General features: G+C 35.2%; 1 long non-coding RNA gene across 5 annotated transcripts in view; it reads right to left on the bottom strand.

Moving 5' to 3' along the window:
* LOC106145140 (uncharacterized) overlaps nucleotides 1-19,858 on the bottom strand; it is a 159,383-nt gene that overhangs the window by 1,832 nt on the left and 137,693 nt on the right. For all 5 annotated transcript variants that reach the window (XR_013437150.1, XR_013437148.1, XR_013437146.1 and 2 more), the window contains one exon: nucleotides 14,692-14,763. This is a non-coding gene — a long non-coding RNA (uncharacterized LOC106145140). The remainder of the gene's footprint in view (nucleotides 1-14,691; nucleotides 14,764-19,858) is intronic.

Here is a 19,858-nt window from a genome sequence, read left to right as displayed (position 1 = left end):
TACTGCAGGGTTTCACCTGTATTGCAAATCTTACAAAACTGAGTTCATTCAAGTTGAAAGCAGAATAGTAGTTACCATAAGCCAATAAGTGTAGGGGAGAGGGAGAAATGGAAAGAGATTAGTTAGCAGTTACAAAATCACAGCCAGATGGGGAAATAAGTTCTGGTGTTCTGTTAAACAAAAGATGGTTTTAGTTAAAAAATATTGTATCATAGAATTCAGAATAGCCAGAAGAGAGGATTTTAAATGTTCTTGTCAAAAAGAAATGAGAACTGAGTTGATCAACACCAATGTACGATGTGTAAATGTACAAAACCATCGCACTATAGAACATAGAGATGTGTGTAACTGTTATCTTTCATTTTAAAAGAAACCTAACCTTTGAAAGCATTTTTCTTTTTCTTGCTTTATAGCCTAGTAACTGCACAAAGGATATAATTTGGCTAGACACAGTTATTAGTGAAAGAAATACTTCCTACTAGGTTGTAAGTTTCCTGAAGGCAACAGCTGTAACTTGTAAATGTTTATATTCCTCATAGAACTTAAATTTCTAAATAGTGAGCAATTAGGATATCTGAACAGAGAGGGTTTTTGAGCCATGTAATTTTGTAATGATTTAATGATTTATTTATCGATCCAAATGACTCATGGTTTTTAAGATGCAATCTTGTCAGCATTTACCATCCATTAAGCATAATGCTGGAGGCCCTATAAAGCAATTGTGAACACGGACAAACCCACATTGTGGATAATAACATGAAGGCATACCAGAAAAAAAAGCCAAATAGCTTGTAATATAATGGCTGTTTACTTTGAACTATTCACTATTCCAAACACCTTCATACATTATCACGATTCCTCTCCACAACGCTGCAAAGCAGATGTCTCCAGTCCCATATAACCAAGAGTCAGCACTCATAGCAAGTGAGTCTAGTGTTCCTTAGCCAAAGTTTGAATTCAAATCCCTCCTATTCCAGTGTTTGAGCCCTGTGCACTCCATGTGATATAGCCCAGAAGACTGCAGATTATGCGTTTCTGGAAAAAGAGTGGGGGGTAGTTAAAGAAATCATCCATCTAGTTCAATAGAAAACTAGGTTTTTGGAACTTAATCATCCAAATCCATAATGACAAAATTATTTACTGCTAATAAAATAAACAGTAATAATATTCAATATAACCAAGGCTCATGACCTTGTTGAATATTTTATTTTTAATTCTTTTGGCTTTCTTTTTTTGGCTCAAAGAATTGAGCCCAGGGGTGCTTAACCACTGAGCTACATTCACAATCATTTTTATTTTTTTTTATTTAGAGTCCCCCTAAGTTGCTGAGGCTGGCCATGAACTTGTAGTCCTCCTACCTTAGCCACCCGAGCCACTGGGATTACAAGTGTGCACTCTCATTGTTTAATCTTTATGTTTCTATAAGGTAGATAATACTACCTCCTTGTATGAATAGATGCTGAAATTCAGAAGGTAAATTACTATTCCAAGAGACCTGATTCCACACTCTGACTCCAGGGTTCCTTCCACCCCACCTTCAGCTTCCACTTGCCATGTTATTTTGCCTGAATTTTAATGAGAAAAGGTAATGAAAGGGATGATGGTGTGGACTAATCACCAGACTTGGCCTAAGTCACTTTCTGCTAAGCAAGGATTTTTTTTCTTTACAGGAAATCTTCAGAGAAGTTATTCTGATAAAGAATGTATTTAATAAAGCAAAGCTTCTCATTGAACATGCTTGGGCAACAATTGGAGTGATATTCTAAAGGTCTTTAGATTGTGCTTGGTTTTCAGCGTGTCCTTTTCTCCTCTTTCAAGTCTCTTTTCAAATGTAGTAAGGGTTGGAATAGCTCGGGGGTATTTAACAGGTGCTGGAACTTATATGTAGGTCACTGGCTCAGATCCACAGATACATGGTTCTTTCCTGCTAACCTGTGATTTCAAGCAGAAAGACCAGACCAGTATCTTTGAGCCAGCATGTCCGACAATAAAATCATTCTTTGCTACCTCGATTTAAAGGTGCTGGTGAGAAATCAAGTAGAACTGGTACCAGTGGGAGATATGAAGGCAGTAACCATGGTTTATTCCAACAACGCAAGGTGTCTTTTATACTGTTAGAAGCAGGACAGCTGGATATGGACAACCAGATGAGGTGGGAGAGCATAATTCCTTAAAAACATCTGTTGTTGTTGTTGTTTTTAGTTTGGGAAAGGTGGGATTAGGAAAACAACAAGAACAGCAAAGAAGAGACACAATGATACAAGTCTGGACTAAATTAAGAAGGACAGAATGACTAAATGAGTCAGTAGCAAACATCTGACTGAGTCAAATGCCAAATTATCAACTTTGAAGTTTAGAGAACCCTAGATAATAAAAGCAACAGTTCAAGCAGAAAGCAGTTGATGTGGTATTCAGTTATTCTAATGATCTTTTATATTATCTCTACAAGTTTTTAACCTTGTCTTCTGGTATTATTAAGGCAAGATGACTGAATCGGGTGGCCTCAATAATATCAATAGGTAATACTGTTGGTCCTCTAGTGAACCAAAGATGTACCAGCCTATTGTCTGAAAAGGCTTCTGTTTGTGCCATACATCACATGTTTTCTCAATTCATTCCTTTTAGAACCTTTATTTACTGTGGAAATGTCTTATTAGTGAGGATAAACACTTTTATTCACTCTTCTCTGTAACAAGTATTTACTAATGCAATCCACACAATGGACCTCTTAAATTCGATCCATTCTCCCAAATTTTCAGATGAGAAACAGTGCAGAAAACAGAAAGGTCTAGAAGCTTTTCTAAGGTTACATGGTAATCAGTGAAGTTAGGTTTCAAACACGGGCAGTCTTCTCCAAGTTCTTGCTTCTAACTAATACATAGCAGTTCTTGCTTATTAAATACAATTAAAATATTTCAGTCTTCTAAAAGTAAAACTTTAGTACAAACAAAGCTAAAGTTATGCTTGCAAGTATTTATTGCACCCTTAACTGACCTGAAAAACAAAATTGTTTGACATTATGAAAATATGATTTAATCCCTAATACATGTAAATATGAAAATTTTATTTTTAGAAATAAAAGATAAAATTACTTTACTAACATCATGATAATAATTATAGAAATATAAAAGTTTCATGAAGAACTGAAGAAATGTAATATGTAAGTGGTTTTGTTCAAAAAGCTAAGCTAGGGCTAAACAGGGCACTTCTTTGAGGTGTGTAGTTTACAAATAATGAAAAACTCCTGTATTCCTACCACCACTGATAGACACTGCAAACACAGTTTGTATTAATGAAAATGCTAGTTCAGGTGGTGGCATTTCAAAAAAAGAAGCAGAGGCTGTACTTTGGAGCTGCACATAAACATAATTGGAAAAGGTGATGATGAACTAAACCATATTTACACAAGCATTTGAAATAATGGCTCATGAGTCATGCAGAATATTTTCTTCCTTTAAATGGACTCATGCACAGTACCCTATTGATTCACTTCTTGGTATCTTATTTATGCTATAAATCTCCTTGCTAAATAGGAAATCTAGTCCATATCACAACCAGTTTTCAAATTAAACTCTCCTCTCTTGCTGGATGTTTGGATGAAATAAAATCTAAGGATTCCTCAATTTGTGTCATTATATTTTAAAATAAAAATTTCTACCAGTGACAATTAGAATGATAAACAACCTCCCCCACCCCCAACCCCCCCACACACACACACCTTTTCCTGTCTCGCTCTTGCAGTGCTAGACACTGAATCTTGAATCCAGGGCCTCATGCATGTGAAGCAAACACTTCACCACTGACCGGTATCCTCAGCCCTAGAATGACAGACTTCTAAATATTATGGAAAGATTTACTTGGAGCAATGCCTCATACCTATAATCAGCAACTCTAGAGACTGAGACAGGAAGATCTCATGTTTGAGGCCAGCCTCAGCAATATAGTGATGTCCTAGTCAATTCAGAGAAACCCTGTCTCAAAATAAAATATAAAAGAGATTGGGAATGTAGCTCAGTGGTTAAAGCATCATTGAGTTAAATCCCTAGCTAGTATCAAAAGAAAAAAACAAAAGAAACATGCATATAGGAGCATGGGGGCAGGTGGGGTTATGTGAACATATCTGCCTAGCCCAACCACAGACTATTGCAGTGATGACAAAAATTGGGGAATAGAGACTGTTAATTATGCTCTCTTAGAGGAAAAAAAAGAAAATTTTAAAATAAAGTGGATTTTTATTGTGTGTTCATATCTCAAGGTCATAGAAAACCTACACTTATTTCTTAAAAAGTATTCCAAAAATGATTTAATATCTCTTATACAGTGTATGTAAATGACTGGAATGCTAGATATTGTAGAAGAGGGAAAAGCAACTTTCTATACTTTCCAGATTAAAAAAAAAAACCAAAAAAACATTCCAATTGTATTGGTGTATATGGGCTGCCATAATAAAATATCAGACTGGTTAACTTAAACAACAGAATTTTGTTTTCTTACAGTTATGGAGGTTGGAAGACCATGTTCAAAGTGCCAGATGATTTGGATTGTACTGAGGGCTTTCTTCTGGCCTGCAGACTGTCACCTTTTCCTATGTCTTCACATGGCCTTTCCTCAGAGCATGCATTTGGAGGGAGAGATTTTTATTCTTCACCTTACAAGGTCACTAATCCCATCATGAGGACCCCACCCTCATATACGTCTACTCCTGATTACCTCTCAAGAACCCACCCCCAAATACAATCTCACTGAAGTCTCGAGCTTTGATGCATACATTTTGGGAGGGACACAAACATTCAGTCCACATTGTTGATTAAAAATCACGCTAGGCAAACCAGTGTGTAAAATGTGAACATATTAACCTGAGGGGTTTCTGTAGCTCTAAACCTCAAGTTCCATCTTTAGCCTTACTAAAAGCATAAGGTTTCTAGCTATATATCCCAGATACACACTACTCAAGAACAGAAAATAGTAGCATAAAGTACAATAGAGAAGTGATTGTCAAAATGTGATCCAAGAAGTTGGACATAGTAGTGCACACCTACAATCCTAGCTACTTGGGAGGCTGAAACAGGAAGATCACAAGTTCAGGACCAACCTGGGTAATTTAGTGAGACCCTTTCTCAGAATTAAAAAAAAAAAACAGAAAAAGAGTTTGTTATGTGGCTCAGTGATAGAAGTCCCTGGGTTCAATACTCAGTACTGAAAAGGAAAAGAGAGGGGAGGGGGGAAAGAAAGGAGAAAAGAAAAGAAAAATACAATTCAAGAACACATGGAGTATCATGAAAATCCTCTGTGTACCTATGGATGTTTTCAACACAATGTAAAGTGGTCATTATTAGTGGCTGTGTCCATCTTCCCTGTTCTGGCATGAGCTAATAATGTTCTTACAAAATTAGAAATGCATATCCAAAAGAACACTAATTTTGATGGATGACTTTGATGGATGACTTTGACACTTTCCCAAGGGAGGAAGAGTAGGCCGTGGATTCTTTGACTTCATCCAAGTGGCATAAGGGTTGAAGTATTTTTCTAGTCATGTTCTTGAACAGTTACTTTCATGGCTTCCTGACATATCCACACTCTTGAAGATGTGATGGTTTACTGATCCTATATTCTGTAAGAAAGAAGGTTGCATATTCTAAAGGAGATAGGTTTCCAATGACTATATAGTGTAAAATTTGCACTGGAACACTTTCTTTTATTCTCAAGCTTTAATCATCCCCATTGCTACGGGGCCTCCTGAAAGAGAACACTGTTTGTAAGGTCTAGGCTGCCTTCTGGCCCATTAACATATTCGCTGTAATCTCAAAACAAGGGCACTTAAAAACAGAAATTATTCTCCCCTCTCTCATTCCTTCCTCCCCTCCCCCCACCCAGTTTCTAGGAATAGGAGTCTGTTCCATAGAAGTCTGTTTGAGGGGCTGGGGCTAGGGCTCAGCAGTAGCACACTTGCCTGGCATGTGTGAGGCACTGGGTTCAATTCTCAGCACCACATATAAATAAATAAAAATAAATAAAGGTCTATCAACAACTAAAGAATATTTTAAAAAAGAAGTCTATTTGAACGAATGCATGAAGATGTCTAAAATGGATGAAATGTTAGACATTGATACTTGGTCACCTATATGTAAGATTATTATCATAAGGAAAGTTAAAAAACCCATAATCCTATTGTTTTTTAAAAGTGTACAGAGAAGAGAGGCATGGTGGTGCATACTTATAATCCCAGTGACTTGGGATGCTGAGGCAAGAAGATTGCAAGTTCAAGTATAGCCTCAGCAAATTAGCAAAGCCCTAAGCAACTTAGCAAGACCCACTCTCAAAATACATTTTTAAAAAATTTAAAAAGATCTGGGGACATGTCTCAGTGGTTAAGCAACCCAGAGTTCAATCCCTGATACCAAAAAAAAAAAAAAAGTGTATATAATGGCCTTTGCTGAAAGTATCCTGCATAATCATTTGCAAAGGAACTCGGACCTCCTCTTTCATATCATCACATCCCTGCCTTGTGTATGTAGTACCATATGAATTGAAAAACCCATTCTCAGCCCCAAAACTTAGACCCACTAACCTTAGGTTTCACTGATGGATTCTATAAAGTATGATAATAGCACCTACATCACGGATCTCAAGTGTCTTACTACGTGCTGTTTCATGAACCCCTGTGTTTTGGGAGAAAGGGACTAGTCTATCATCCTTCAGCTCATTTCTTTACTGGCACTTTTTTTGGGCCACCAGTGATTTGGGAGAAGAAATAGTGTGAAAATATTATTCAAGTGGTCACTAACAGCAATTAAACAGATTAAAATTATGTAACTGTGATAACCGGTTGTCCTGATTTTTGAATATTTAAGATCCCTCCAAAGCTTAAAATCTCTGGTTTTATACTTTTATACTTCTGCATAATTATTACCTTTAGAACAATGTTCTTCTTGTTTTTTCCACTACACAAAACTTTGGGGCCATATCCAATGTAGTCTTCTCCATGACATCTGTCCTAACTTCTTCATTAAAACATGTGATTGTAATTGATTTTCTCTCATGCCTTTCTCCTTGGTCTGATCCTAAGGCCTGTGTCTTATTCATTTACACATTCATAACATCTAATAGAGTGTCTAACTAGTATATATTGGATACACAGAAAACATACATTAAATGTAAGTAATTCATGAAATCAACAATTTCTGAGAGATTTCAATTCCTTCTCCTTTTGGTGGAATGTTAACTCCAGTTATCTTAATATTTGGTATTTTTATTGTTGTTGTTACATTATTACTAAAGAAACCACTCAACAAAGAGAAATGAAAGAAAGAAAAATTTTCCCTTTAGTCTTACCCAAGGAGGTCATGCCCTTGTCCTTTTAGAGAGCACAAAATCAAACATGATATTATTATAGCCAATTTAATTCTCACAGTCCTGGGGCTATTTAACAGTTAATTATCTGCTTGTACCATTAAAAAAGAAAATAAAAATATATGCAAAACTAAACATCTGTCTTGACAAAACCAAGTTCTAAATAGTTCCAAGGTCTTCACTCTTTTCATGATCATTATATCCTGAATGGGTCAACTTTAAAACAGTTTTTAAATTGGGTATTTCGATGCGCCCCTGTAATCCCAGCTACTCAGGGGCTGAGGCAGGAGGATCACCAGGAGTTCAAGGCCAGCTTCAGAAATTTATCAAAACCCTGTCTTAAGATAAAAAAAAAAGGCTGGGGATCTAGCTCAGTGATTGAATGCCCCTGGGTTCAATCTGCAGCACAAAACAAACAAACAAACAAACAAATAAAACAGAAACATGCTCTATACGACTTAGTGAGCCCTGTCTCAAAAAGTAAAAGGGACTAGAATATATGTTAGTAGTAAAGTGACCTTGGGTTCAATTTCCAGTACCCAAACCAAACCAAAGCAAACCAAAAAGAAGAAAGAGGAAGAGGAGGAGGGGGAAGAGGAGGAGAGGAAGAAGAAGAAGGGGAAGAAAAAATAAGAAAATTAAAGAAAATTAAAACAAACACCATACCTCAAAAAAAAAACAGATATTAACCTTATGATGAAACCAAAGAACCTAATAACATTTTCAATGTATAAAAAAGTCTCACTAAAGGTGTTTAATCTTTTATAAATGAATTATTAAATTTGCAATTGATAGCAGCCTCCATTAAAAACTATTTAAAGCTCTCTTTAAGTACTTAAATGATAACAGAAAATTAAATAAGCTTTTCTGTAGTTGAAGAGCAAAGGCGTGTATGCTGTTGACAGAGTGAACAAAACCTGACAAGTGGCTCTAGTTAAGCTGAAGAATGTGACTTCGTATTTGATAGGTAGATGAACTAACCAGGAGGCCAGTTCTAGAAATTGAAATGAAAGATAGGAGAATCAAAGATAAATAATACTTTTTATTTTTTACCAAAAGAATCAATACTTTATATTGCTAACTTCTGTGGCTTTTCCCCCACCAACTAAGGTATGGTTTTTCTCCTTAAGATTCAGCTCCCTCCTCTCAAAAATGGTACTATTACAGTACCTTCCAAAAATAACCAAGATAGGCAGACCCAAGATAAAAGTCCAGAAAGGGTGAAAACTGAGACAGAACACTAATGAACACTGTAGAAAAACATCTGAATGGGAAGCTGAATACCAGAGTCTATTCCAATTATGACAAGACTGGGGTGATTTGATGTTGATAAATAAGTAAATAGCTCTTTGTGACTGATTCCTCACTGATGAAACAGAGGAGATTTGCAATACACATAAAGCAATTGAAACTTCTAAGCAAGGGCAAAGTCATAAAAATAATTTGTGGGTCACATAAACCAAATTAACTCTCTCTGACATGAATTGCTAAAAGGGGCATTGTGGAATCTTCACACACAAATAGTGTTGCTTCTAGTCTACTCCTCTCCCTTGTCAGGGAGATTACAGAGAGATATTTCCAAAGACTGGGCACCTATAATGGAACCCCAAAGAATATGAGGTACACAACATGATGCTACTGGATGAGTGACAATCTTGTGAGTGAGTCAAGGGAAAGTGAGATGAATTCCAGGCCCTTATGAAAATGGCTCATAATCAATCCCCAATTTCAAAAGATTGACATTTCTGCTTCTGCTTGGATATTCTGCATAAGAAGCAGGTCTTCTCATGAATCCTTGGAAGAAAATTGGAGAGGGTACAACAGAGTCACCTCTTTCTGGTGAACTGATGCTCAGGTACCTCCCTCCCACAGAGACTCTGGTGTGCATGAAATGACATTCCTTGGAATTCTCCAGAGACTGCAATTTCTCAAGGACTCTTCAGTTGGGCTCTCAGAATCAGGAATGAAAATGTCAAAGCCAGAAGAGTGAGTCTGAAAATGGGAATCCTCACTATGGGACAGTATTAGTTATCTAGAATACGTGGTAAATTTCTCAGTCCCTTGTTTACAACCCAGGAGTGATTTAGGCATTAAGAGAAGCAGCATAGTTATTTCCCATGTTTAAGCCCTGAACTTTATACTCTATTGATTGCTATTATTCTTTAGAAAACCCAGTGACACAGGTGTGTATTTGTCCCTTTGTTCAAATAAAAGGAACTGAAGCAGAGCAAAGATAAAGAATTAGTTTCCAAATGGCTTATATTTTAAAATATATTAAATCAATTCTAAAAAGAACTGGCTTGAATAAAAAATAAATAAATATTTTTTTAATATTTATTTTTAGATGTTTGTTGATACAATATCTTTATTTCATTTTTATGTTGTGCTGAGGATTGAACCCTCATCTGTGCTAGGCGAGCACTCTACAACTGAGCCACAACCTCATTCCCCCCATTACAATATTTTTAAGGTCTGAAAGATACATAATTTGGGGCTAAGGTTGTAGCTCAGTGGTAGAGCACTTTCCTAGCATGTGTGAGGCATTGGGTTCAATTCTCAGTGCTGCAAATAAATAAATAAATAAACAAACAAACAAACGTCCATGAACAACTTTTTTAAAAGATACATAATTTGCCCTTAATTTAAAACTTTGTTTTTCTAGAAGCATTTCAGTTTTGTATTTCAATGAAAGTCTAAAATATCTGCTCCTAAATATATATGTGGTTAAGAAACTTAATCTGGCCATGTTTTTAAGAATTCAAAACTTGCATATTTAAACCAAATCACATTTGTTATTTATTTAGGTAAACCAGCCTTGAAAGAGGAAAAAAAAAAAAACCACCCTGTTAAGCTTTGAATTTGAAGTTGAGTTTTACATGGTGGGCAATCTTTTCCCTCTCCCTTTTCACTAACTCATGTCCCACAGATCTGGCTTAGTTTTTCTGATATTTACAGTTCTTCTTCAGTAACCTTGTCAAGTCAGTTCTTTTATTATATGGGGATGAAGAAATAAAGTTTTATTGCTTTTCGAGTTCAAACTTAATGTATATTGTTCATAAAGTGATGAGGGAAAGGCCATTTTGAAGAAAATGATTCACATCATCAAGTAAAGAGGTGAAGGTAGGTGACCTGTAAGCTGCGGTCCTGTCTGTAACTTCTTGACCTCTCTGGGCTTCAGATTTCCCATCTGTCCAGTAAAGAGCTGGTTTCCAGCTCCCCAAGTTCTTAGTCCTTCCCATCATGAATTTTACCTTATCATTAACTACAGGCAGTATGTAATGTTTGAACCGTTGTATTCACTAATTTTTACTTAATATTTGTTTTAAACCAATTCTTTTTCATTTTAAACTTAAATAAGTATGTTTTAAAAGAAAGCTTTATATCCCTGCCATTAAAAAAAAGAGTGTCATCCACATAGATGGTAATCTGAAAGTTTTTAATTTAATGAAAACCATACAGTATTATTAAATTCTAGCTCTACATAGTTGTCTGCTGAAGACTCTGAGCCTGAGGCTTGTCTTCTATTTCTTAAAAAGGAAGATAAAAGTGTTAGAGAGTTCTGTGTTAGCACCAGACTGAGACTTTCTTCTTGATATAATTAGAAGTCTGAAAAAAAAAACCTGAAAAGAAGCTAATTTTCCCATTGTGTCACTCACTGTCCATATGCTTCTTAAAATTATCTTGTACACACTAGTGGTACACATCCCTAACCCTGTGGTTGGGGGGCTTGGGGAAGCTGGGTTGAATTTTGTCCAAGGTGTCTTCCAGCTACAATTTATTATACTGAAGACCAGTAATTTCACTTTATAGACACACAAGAGATATTAAAGGTGCATTTCTCTTCTGATGCTTCAATATGCAGAAACACAAACATCTTATAGTAAGAGCTGACTCCTCTCAGTACTCCATGACTCTGGGTAACTTGTTCAGACACGAAAAGGTAATGAGGAAGTGTGAATAAGAGCAGGAATGAGAATCCAACTGGTCAACTTGATTTGGTTGTTGTAAAAGACCTTTATCTAACAATCAGATTGAAAAATTTCATTAAATCAGAAGAAACTATTTTTGTCGGAGCTGAAAGGCAAATGCTGGGATCAGTTTGACAAAGTAGTAGATGTCTTCTGTAAAGAATTGATGCAGTTTGGGAAATATTGCCAAACTTACTCAACCATCTTTAACTTGTTCTGACAGTGACCATTCATATGGTGAAAGTAAATGTTTAAAAACTTAAATGAATAGCTGTTTCTAAAGTACCATCTCACAGTTTTGTTTGTATTTTTTTTTTTTTGCTATAAGCTTGTACAATTAGATACAGAGAAAACCTCTATTGAAAAACTTTGCTTTCTCCTTTGTAGAGAGTTTCTAGAGTTACACAAATGACTAAAGCTTAGAATCTTTTCATTATCCAGAATGAAGTAAAATGAATAATTAGAGCTGACTTGCACGGAAAGTAGCAATGGAAAATTAGTGGGAAAATTCATTTTTACTTCCACTGCCAACATAAAACACCATAGTGGCAATTGAGATATCAATATTTTTTAATAAACATTTTACTTGACAGGAACTGCAAGGAAACCTATCCATTTGCCTAAGTCATACAGGCAATACCTTCATAAGATTAACTCTGGCGTTAGCTGCTTCAGACCCTTGATTCTGAGAGTGATGGTGATTCACCATCACCAAAAGCAGTCTCAAAAAGACCCCATGGCATTTGTCATTGTGAGACACTAATTTTCAGTTAGTGCAAGCTTCTGTTTCTCCCTTATGCCTTGATCCACTTAATTCCTACTTCATTCTGTCAAGAAAAATAAAATAAAATAAACATAGCCTGGGTACATGAGCTACAAGGCAAATTATCCCTATACCTAAAAAAAAATCAGAAATTGGATTAGGATCTTCAAATTCAAAAACTTGGCATTTTGGAGAACAGTAACGTGGGACTCAGGAGCCCTGGTTTCTTAAAGACTAGCTCTATCACTAACAGTGTGACAGCACTTTGCTAATCTTTAGTATCCTTGTCCTAAAAAAAAAAAAAAAAAAAAAAAGGATGAGAAGAAATCTATACAGCTGCTTCTTGCTTGAAAATCCAATCATTCTGTTTACCTGCTATGGTGCTATAGGGATATCTAGTGTTTAAAATAATGTTTAATAATCTCTAAGTAGCAAGCCAGACTGGTAAAAGATTTTTAAAAAGACCAGGCAACATAAACTCTCATCAATCCTGGACCTTATTAAGGGATTAATAATAGACCCACAATTATATGTACATTGTGTTTCTGATTTGCTAGTTAACTCATTGACTCTCCTATATATTGACTTTTGAGAAGCTAAAAAATGATAGATATGGACCAAACCATTAAGTATATAACCTTCAAATATACCTGCATTAAAATTTTACTTATTGCATTCATTTTAATTGTATTGTGGTTAAAATTTCAAAGAGATAAATATCTCTCTTTATTTGAGAACCTTAGCTTTGAAACATTTATCACTAAAATAAACACAGACTGATACCCAACAATTATATATAAAAATGTCCATGAGTAACTAGACTAATATGGGTCCTTGTGTAAAATCAATGACCCACTTTAAGCTTTACAGGAGGAGCATGTGAAATATTTCTATTCTAAAGGACTAGCTGAGAAAATGCACCAAAACTTTTATTCACTTCTAGTCTTCCATTACAGCATCATCCAACAACCTAAAACTTTTGCCAAAGCCTATGTTTTCTAGATGTTTTGACAAAACAAAGAAATGCATTTATTTTAAATTTGAACCCAAATGTGATCATTTGCAATTAAAATGATTTTAAACTGTAACATTCTGTTTCCCAAGAGCAATTATCTGACTAAGAACTATTGCAGGTAATAGAGATTTTGTTCAGCCAATATTTTGTTGAAATCCAATCTTTCTAAATGGGTAACTGGCAAACTTCAGTGGGGTTCTGTGGCTCAACTTATGATTAAAGTTATTCTGGAGAAATAATCTTCAGTTTGATGATCATTCACTCAGCAACCAGGGTTCTGCTATGTGTCAGACACATAGTAATCTCATGTGCATTCCTTAGCAAATCACATTTTCTAATGGAATCAAATAAAAACTATCTAGTGACTCAAGCATTAAATTATATTCTAGAGGCCAAATGTCAACCCATTTATAAAATGAGAGAGAGAAAAAAATAAGGGGGAGGGCGGGACCTGAGACTAAACACCATGAGAACTAGATCCTGAGATTACCTTCAGCTCTGACTCTCTTTCCTGGATTATATACTTTACACACCTGATTTTCTTCATGAAGAGGAGGCTGCATAGCACAGTGATGATGCTGCCTCTGCAGCCAAATTTGCTTTTGAATCCTCACTTCTCCACTTCCTAGATTCAGAACTTGAGCAAGTTTTTAAAACCTCTTTAAGACTAAGTTTCTGCTTCTCTAAGTTGGAAATATGCTGCAGGGATAAAATGAGATAATGTGGGTAAAGCTCTTAGTACTGCGCCTGGCAAATGATAAGCACTCAGGAAAGTGTAGCTTCAATTTAATCTTGTCATTAGCAGACCATAGAGATGACAGATGAACTAAGATTTATTAAGTTCCTAGTGCTCCTTGGGCAAAATGAGGTTCTAGAAATTACCCTGTCCCCATTCCCTCTCCCCACCCTCACCCCACACTAGTTTCTTCTTTATGGGTTCGAAAACTAATTCTCTAGCTTGTGTATCATCCATTTTTTTTCATCTCCTGTTTCTAATTCCTGATGATTCATTTTAGAAATATCTATGTACATCAGCAAAATCATCAGCAGAGAAAAATAAAAATGATAAAAATTAAATTATTACCTGAAATTTGTTTATTAGTAGATATTTCTAAGTGCTATAATTTATCATTATTTTATCCTTTTGACTTATGCTTTTTTATTTTCGAAATTTTTAGATTGACATGCATTATTTTTTGAAAGAAAAAATGTATTTAAAAAGTATGCATGGCTGGAGGAAGTTATTTATTAAACTCAATAAAGATGTGATTATGGCGGATTGTGTGAAATAACTGGAGCACGCAATGAGGGCTAGAGGAAAATCATTTTAGTGAAAATCCCAGGACTTAGAGTTAGAAGGCATTAGGTTAAATTCTAGTACAGTGGTTTGACAGTTGTACGACCTTGGTCATTTAATCTTGCTAATCTTCGTTTCTCTCATCCATAAAATGGGGTAGTAATATTTTCCAGTAATTTTTTGGAATTTAGGTGAGATTGCATGTGAAAAATATGAATTATGGCACAGAGTGGATGCTCAAATATCTTAATTGACTTGAAACCTAAAGACTAAATGTCTAAAAGAATTTTAGACTTACCTAAAAGAATTAAGTGAAGCAGATCCAAAATGGTGGGCTAGAGGGAGGCTGCATTCCTTGTTCCTCTGTGACCTGGGATTGAAGCAGTGGAATTATTAGAACCTGTGAATTATTAGAGGACCCCCAACATCTGCTTCTGTGCAGGAATCCTGGCTGCCATGTCTGCATAGGTTGCCTGGCCTCAACTTCTGTGCAGGACCCCTAGCCACTGCTCCTGTGTGTACCCCCATCTACCAACATTTATCTATCTCTGCTAAACCCAAGGCCAACATCATTCTAAATGGAGAAAAATTGAAAACATTCCCTCTAAAACCTGGAACAAGACAGGGATGCCCTCTTTCACCACTTTTATTTAACACAGTTCTTGAAATTTTAGCCAGAGCAATTAAACAGATGAAAGAAATTAAAGGTATACAGATAGGAAAAGAAAAACTCAAAACTGTTTATAACTATTTGCCAATGACATGATTCTATACATAGAGGATCCAAAAAAATCCCACCAGAAAGTTTCTAGAACTACTACATGAATTCAGCAAAGTAGCAGGATATAAAAATCAACACCCACAAATGAAATGCATTTCTGTACATCAGTGACAAATGCTCTGAAAAAGAAACCAGGAAAACTTCCCCATTCACAATAGCCTCAAATAAATTTAATAAAATAATTGGGAAAAAGCTTAATGAATGAGATGAAAGACCTCTACAATGAAAACTACAGAACAGAAATTAAAGAAGACCTTAGAAGATGGAGAGATCTCTCCTGTTCTTGGATAGGCAGAATTAATATTGTCAAAATTAGCATACTACTAAAAGCACCATACAGAGTTAATGCAATTCCAATTAAAATTCCAATGATATTCCTCATAGAAGTAGAAAAAGGAATCATAAAATTCATCTGGAAAAATAAGAGACCCAGAATAACAAAAGCAATCCTTAGCAAGAAGAGTGAAGCAGGTGGCATCACAATGCCAGACCTTAAACTATACTACAGAGCAATAGTAACAAAAGGAGAATGGTATTGGCACCAAAATAGACCTGTCGACCAATGGTACAGAATAGAAGACACAGAGACAAACTCACATAAATACAGTATAAATACATATAAATACATATTAGACAAAGGCATCAAAAACATATATTGGAGAAAAGATAGGCTCTTCAACAAATGATGCTGGGAAAACTGGAAATCTATATGCAGCAAAATGAAAATAAGCCCCTATTTCTCACCTTACACAAAACTCAAAGTGGACCAAGGACCTAGGAATTAGACTAAGACCTTGCGATTAGAAGAAAAGGTAGACCCAAATCTTCATCATGTTGTATTAGGCTCTGACTTCCTTAACAAGACTCCTATAGCTCAAGAAACAAAATCAAGAATCAATAAATGGGATGGATTCAAACTGAAAAGCTTCTTCTCAGCAAAAGAAATAATCAATGAGGTGAAGAGAGCCTACATTTTGGGGGCAAATGTTTGCCACACACACATCAGATAGAGCACTAATCTCCAGGATTTATAAGGAACTCAAAAAATTTAACACCAAAAGAATAAATAAATAAAACCCAAACCCAAATGACCCAATCATAAATGGGCTAAAGAACTGAACAGACACTTCTCTGGAGATAATATACAACAAATATATGAAAAAATTTTCAACATCTCTAGCAATTACAGAAATGCAAATCAAAACTGCTCTAAGATTCCATCTCACTCCAGTAAGAATGGCAGTTATTAAGAATGCAAACAACAATAAGTGTTTGCAAGGATATGGGGGGAAAGGCACACTCATACATTGCTGGTGGAACTACAAATTGGTGCAACCAATATGAAAAGCAGTATGGAGATTCCTGGGAAGACTTGGAATGGAACCACCATTTGACCCAAGTATCCCACTCCTCGATTTATACCCAAAGGACTTAAAAATAGCATACTATAATGACACAGCCACATCAATGTTTATAGGAGCACAATTCACAATAGCTAAATTGTGGAACCAAACTAGATACCCTTCAGTAGATGAATGGATAAAGAATCTGTGGTGTATATATACACAATGTGGTGTATATATACTCAGCATTAAAAGAGAATAAAATCATAGCATTTGCAGGTAAATGGATGAAGTTGGAGATTATCATGCTAACTGAAGTTAGCCAATCCCCAAAAAACCAAAGGCTAAATGTTTTATCTGATAAGTGGCTGCTGATCCATAATGGTGGTGGGGAAGAGCATAGGAGGAATGGAGGAACTTTGGATAGGGCAAAGGGAAGGAAGGGGAAGAAAGGGGGCATTGGGGCAGGAAAGATGGTGGGATGAAATGGACATCATTACCCAATGAACATGTAGAAAGACACAAATGGTGTGACTCTACTTTGTGTACAAACAGAAAAATGAAAAATTATGCTCCATATATGTACTATGAATTGAAATTCATTCTGCTGTCATGTATACAAAATTAGAATAAATTAATAAATCTAACAAAAAGAATTAAGTGAAAACGTAGACAAAAGCTCCTGCAATAATTGAAATTATCTCATGTATTTTGCTACCCCCTTCACTGTAACATGGTAAAAACTAAACTTAATATTTTCTCTCATACTTCCCACCAAAACCCAGATACTTTCCTTATCATTATTAGTATTATTGATGAAAATATCCACTTTATAGTTCTGGAAGCTAATGACATTGATCCTTCCCAACTCTTGACTTTGCAAGTCAATCTGCTCATATTTCCAATTGAGGTTTCCTCTGAAACGTATGTTTTGTTTCACCCTTTTCCTCCATTTCCATTGATAGAGTCCTGACACATGCTGCTCTTCTTCCACTCTTAATGGGGTTTAATCACACTAGTCTCTTCTCTTGACCATACCCTAGATCTAATGACCCACAAATCTTCAAACTTCATTTTCATCACAACACTTTCTTTCATTAAAATCTTTAATCTAAATTCCTTGTGTTGTATTTAAGAATCTCCTCTAAGCTATAACCGATTGTCCTTCCATCTAATATTATATTTCTACTTGCATCAGCTCTAACTATCCTAAAGACACTAGTTTGGCACTTGGTTTTTCTATTCAAATTTATTCCATCATTGTTCCTTACACAGAACACTATGCCTTTGAACACTGCTTTCCTTCAGGGTTCCTTAATTTCAGCACTATTGATATTTTGAGTTGCATTATTCTTTTTGTGGGAAACTGTCCTGTGCAGTGAAGGATGTTTGTCAGCATCCCTGACCTCTATTTTGTTCCCAGAAATCACTAAGTTTACCCTTTGGGGCAAAACTGCTCCCAGTTGAGGACCTCTGTTCTATGTTTTGCTCATGTGCCACAATAATTTTACTCTCAGGCACATGACAGTAAAAGTAGAAACAGTTTTTAAAAACATTTATCCTAAATTTAGTAATTTAATCTATAATTGTTGTAATAAATATCCATGTAATTTCTAGAGGTGTACCAGAGGATGCAGAATACATTGCATTCATATGTCACATATTCTTCTGATAGGATAGTATTTGCCTCATTTAAAAGTATTATGCAATATTAAATAAAAAGATCTTTCCAATCCTAAGCCTTATCAGGAAAGTAAAAGGCCTCATTTGTTTATTTTATTTTGCTATGTTAATTGCATATATGTATATATATATACATATATATACACAAAAATAAATATATACACATATATATTTTTCTTCTTGGTTATTTATATTAAACACATATTCATGGCAGTGCAGAAGGAAAATGTAGTTCATGCCTGATACTGTCTGTAATCCATATAAACATATTCACCAGTGGGTTTGTTAAATGTTAACTAATCTAGTATTAAGTGATTTTCATAATGCAAAATTATGGATTATGTAGATTACTATACAGGAGGTTAATAGTATTCTACTGATGTTTAGGGGAACTGGTTGAAGTTTTTGCATGCACCCAGAATGTGTTTTTCTTTTTCTCATTTTAAATAATAAAATATTTGCATTTTCTAGACAAGCTTTTCCTTCCTACACATTTTTGGGAGTAGATTAGATTCAGGTAATTAGGAGTACCTGTAGATCCATTACTTAAATACTAAAAATATTAGGCTATGTGCTAAACATTAATATACACTATTTCTTTAAAACAAACTACCTCAACAAAGATAACTAGAAAGAAAAAATGGAGAATAAGTGTGGAACAGAAGTAGAGAATTTCATTTTACATTTTTTTAGAAAAGATATAGATTATACTGGTTCTTACCCCTGATACAAGATGAAAATATTGCTATTATCATTATAAGGACAGGGCATTCCATTCCTTTACTTTCCAATTCTCTCTTCCATGCTCTGAATCCAAACTATTGCTCATTCTATTTCACTAATATTCTATTAGCCATGTTCATCAATAGCCTCTGAAGGTGGATGCAATGGGTTTTAGTCCACATCCTACATGACTTCTTGACTTGAACACCTTTGACAATTCAGTCCTTTTTAAACTACTCCATTCTCAAATACACACCCTATGCCTAGATTTCTCATCTCATCTACAAATTCTACATTCTATTACACAGTAGTTATCACAATTTGGTGTCTTACAGATGAACTTATGGTATAATTATGTGACACTGAATTCACATCTTTCTTACTCAAATCTTTGTTTTCTTTCTCTACTCCCATTTCAATAAATTACTTCACACTACCTCATTTATGGAAATCCTTACTTATTGCCACTTCCTTCATTCTGAATCTCGTTTTTTTTAATTTTTAAAACTTGTTCTAATTGTTATACATGACAGTAGAATGCATTTTGACATATCATACATGAATTGAGTATAACTTCTCATTCATCTGTTGTACATGATGTAGAATTAAATAGGTCATGGATTCACATATGCACATAGGGTAATAATGTCTGATACATCCTATTATCATTCCTACCCTCATGCTCCCTCACCTCCCTTCACTCCCCTCTGTTTAGTCCAAAATACTACTATTCTCCCACCTCTCCCAGCATCCACATATCAGAGAAAACATTTGGCCTTTGGTTCTTTGGGATTGGCTTATTTTGCTTAGCATAATATTCTCCAGTTCCATCCATTTACTGGAAAATGCCATAATTTATTCTTCTTTAAGGCAGATTAATATTCCATTGTGTGCATATACAACAGTTTCTTATCCATTCATCTGTTGAAAGGCAA

The sequence above is a fragment of the Ictidomys tridecemlineatus genome, chromosome 1 (assembly GCF_052094955.1).
Source record: "Ictidomys tridecemlineatus isolate mIctTri1 chromosome 1, mIctTri1.hap1, whole genome shotgun sequence".
Classification (NCBI taxonomy): domain Eukaryota; kingdom Metazoa; phylum Chordata; class Mammalia; order Rodentia; family Sciuridae; genus Ictidomys; species Ictidomys tridecemlineatus.
The sequence above is the reverse complement of the archived record's forward strand: the minus strand, read 5'-3'. Positions and strand labels throughout refer to the sequence as shown.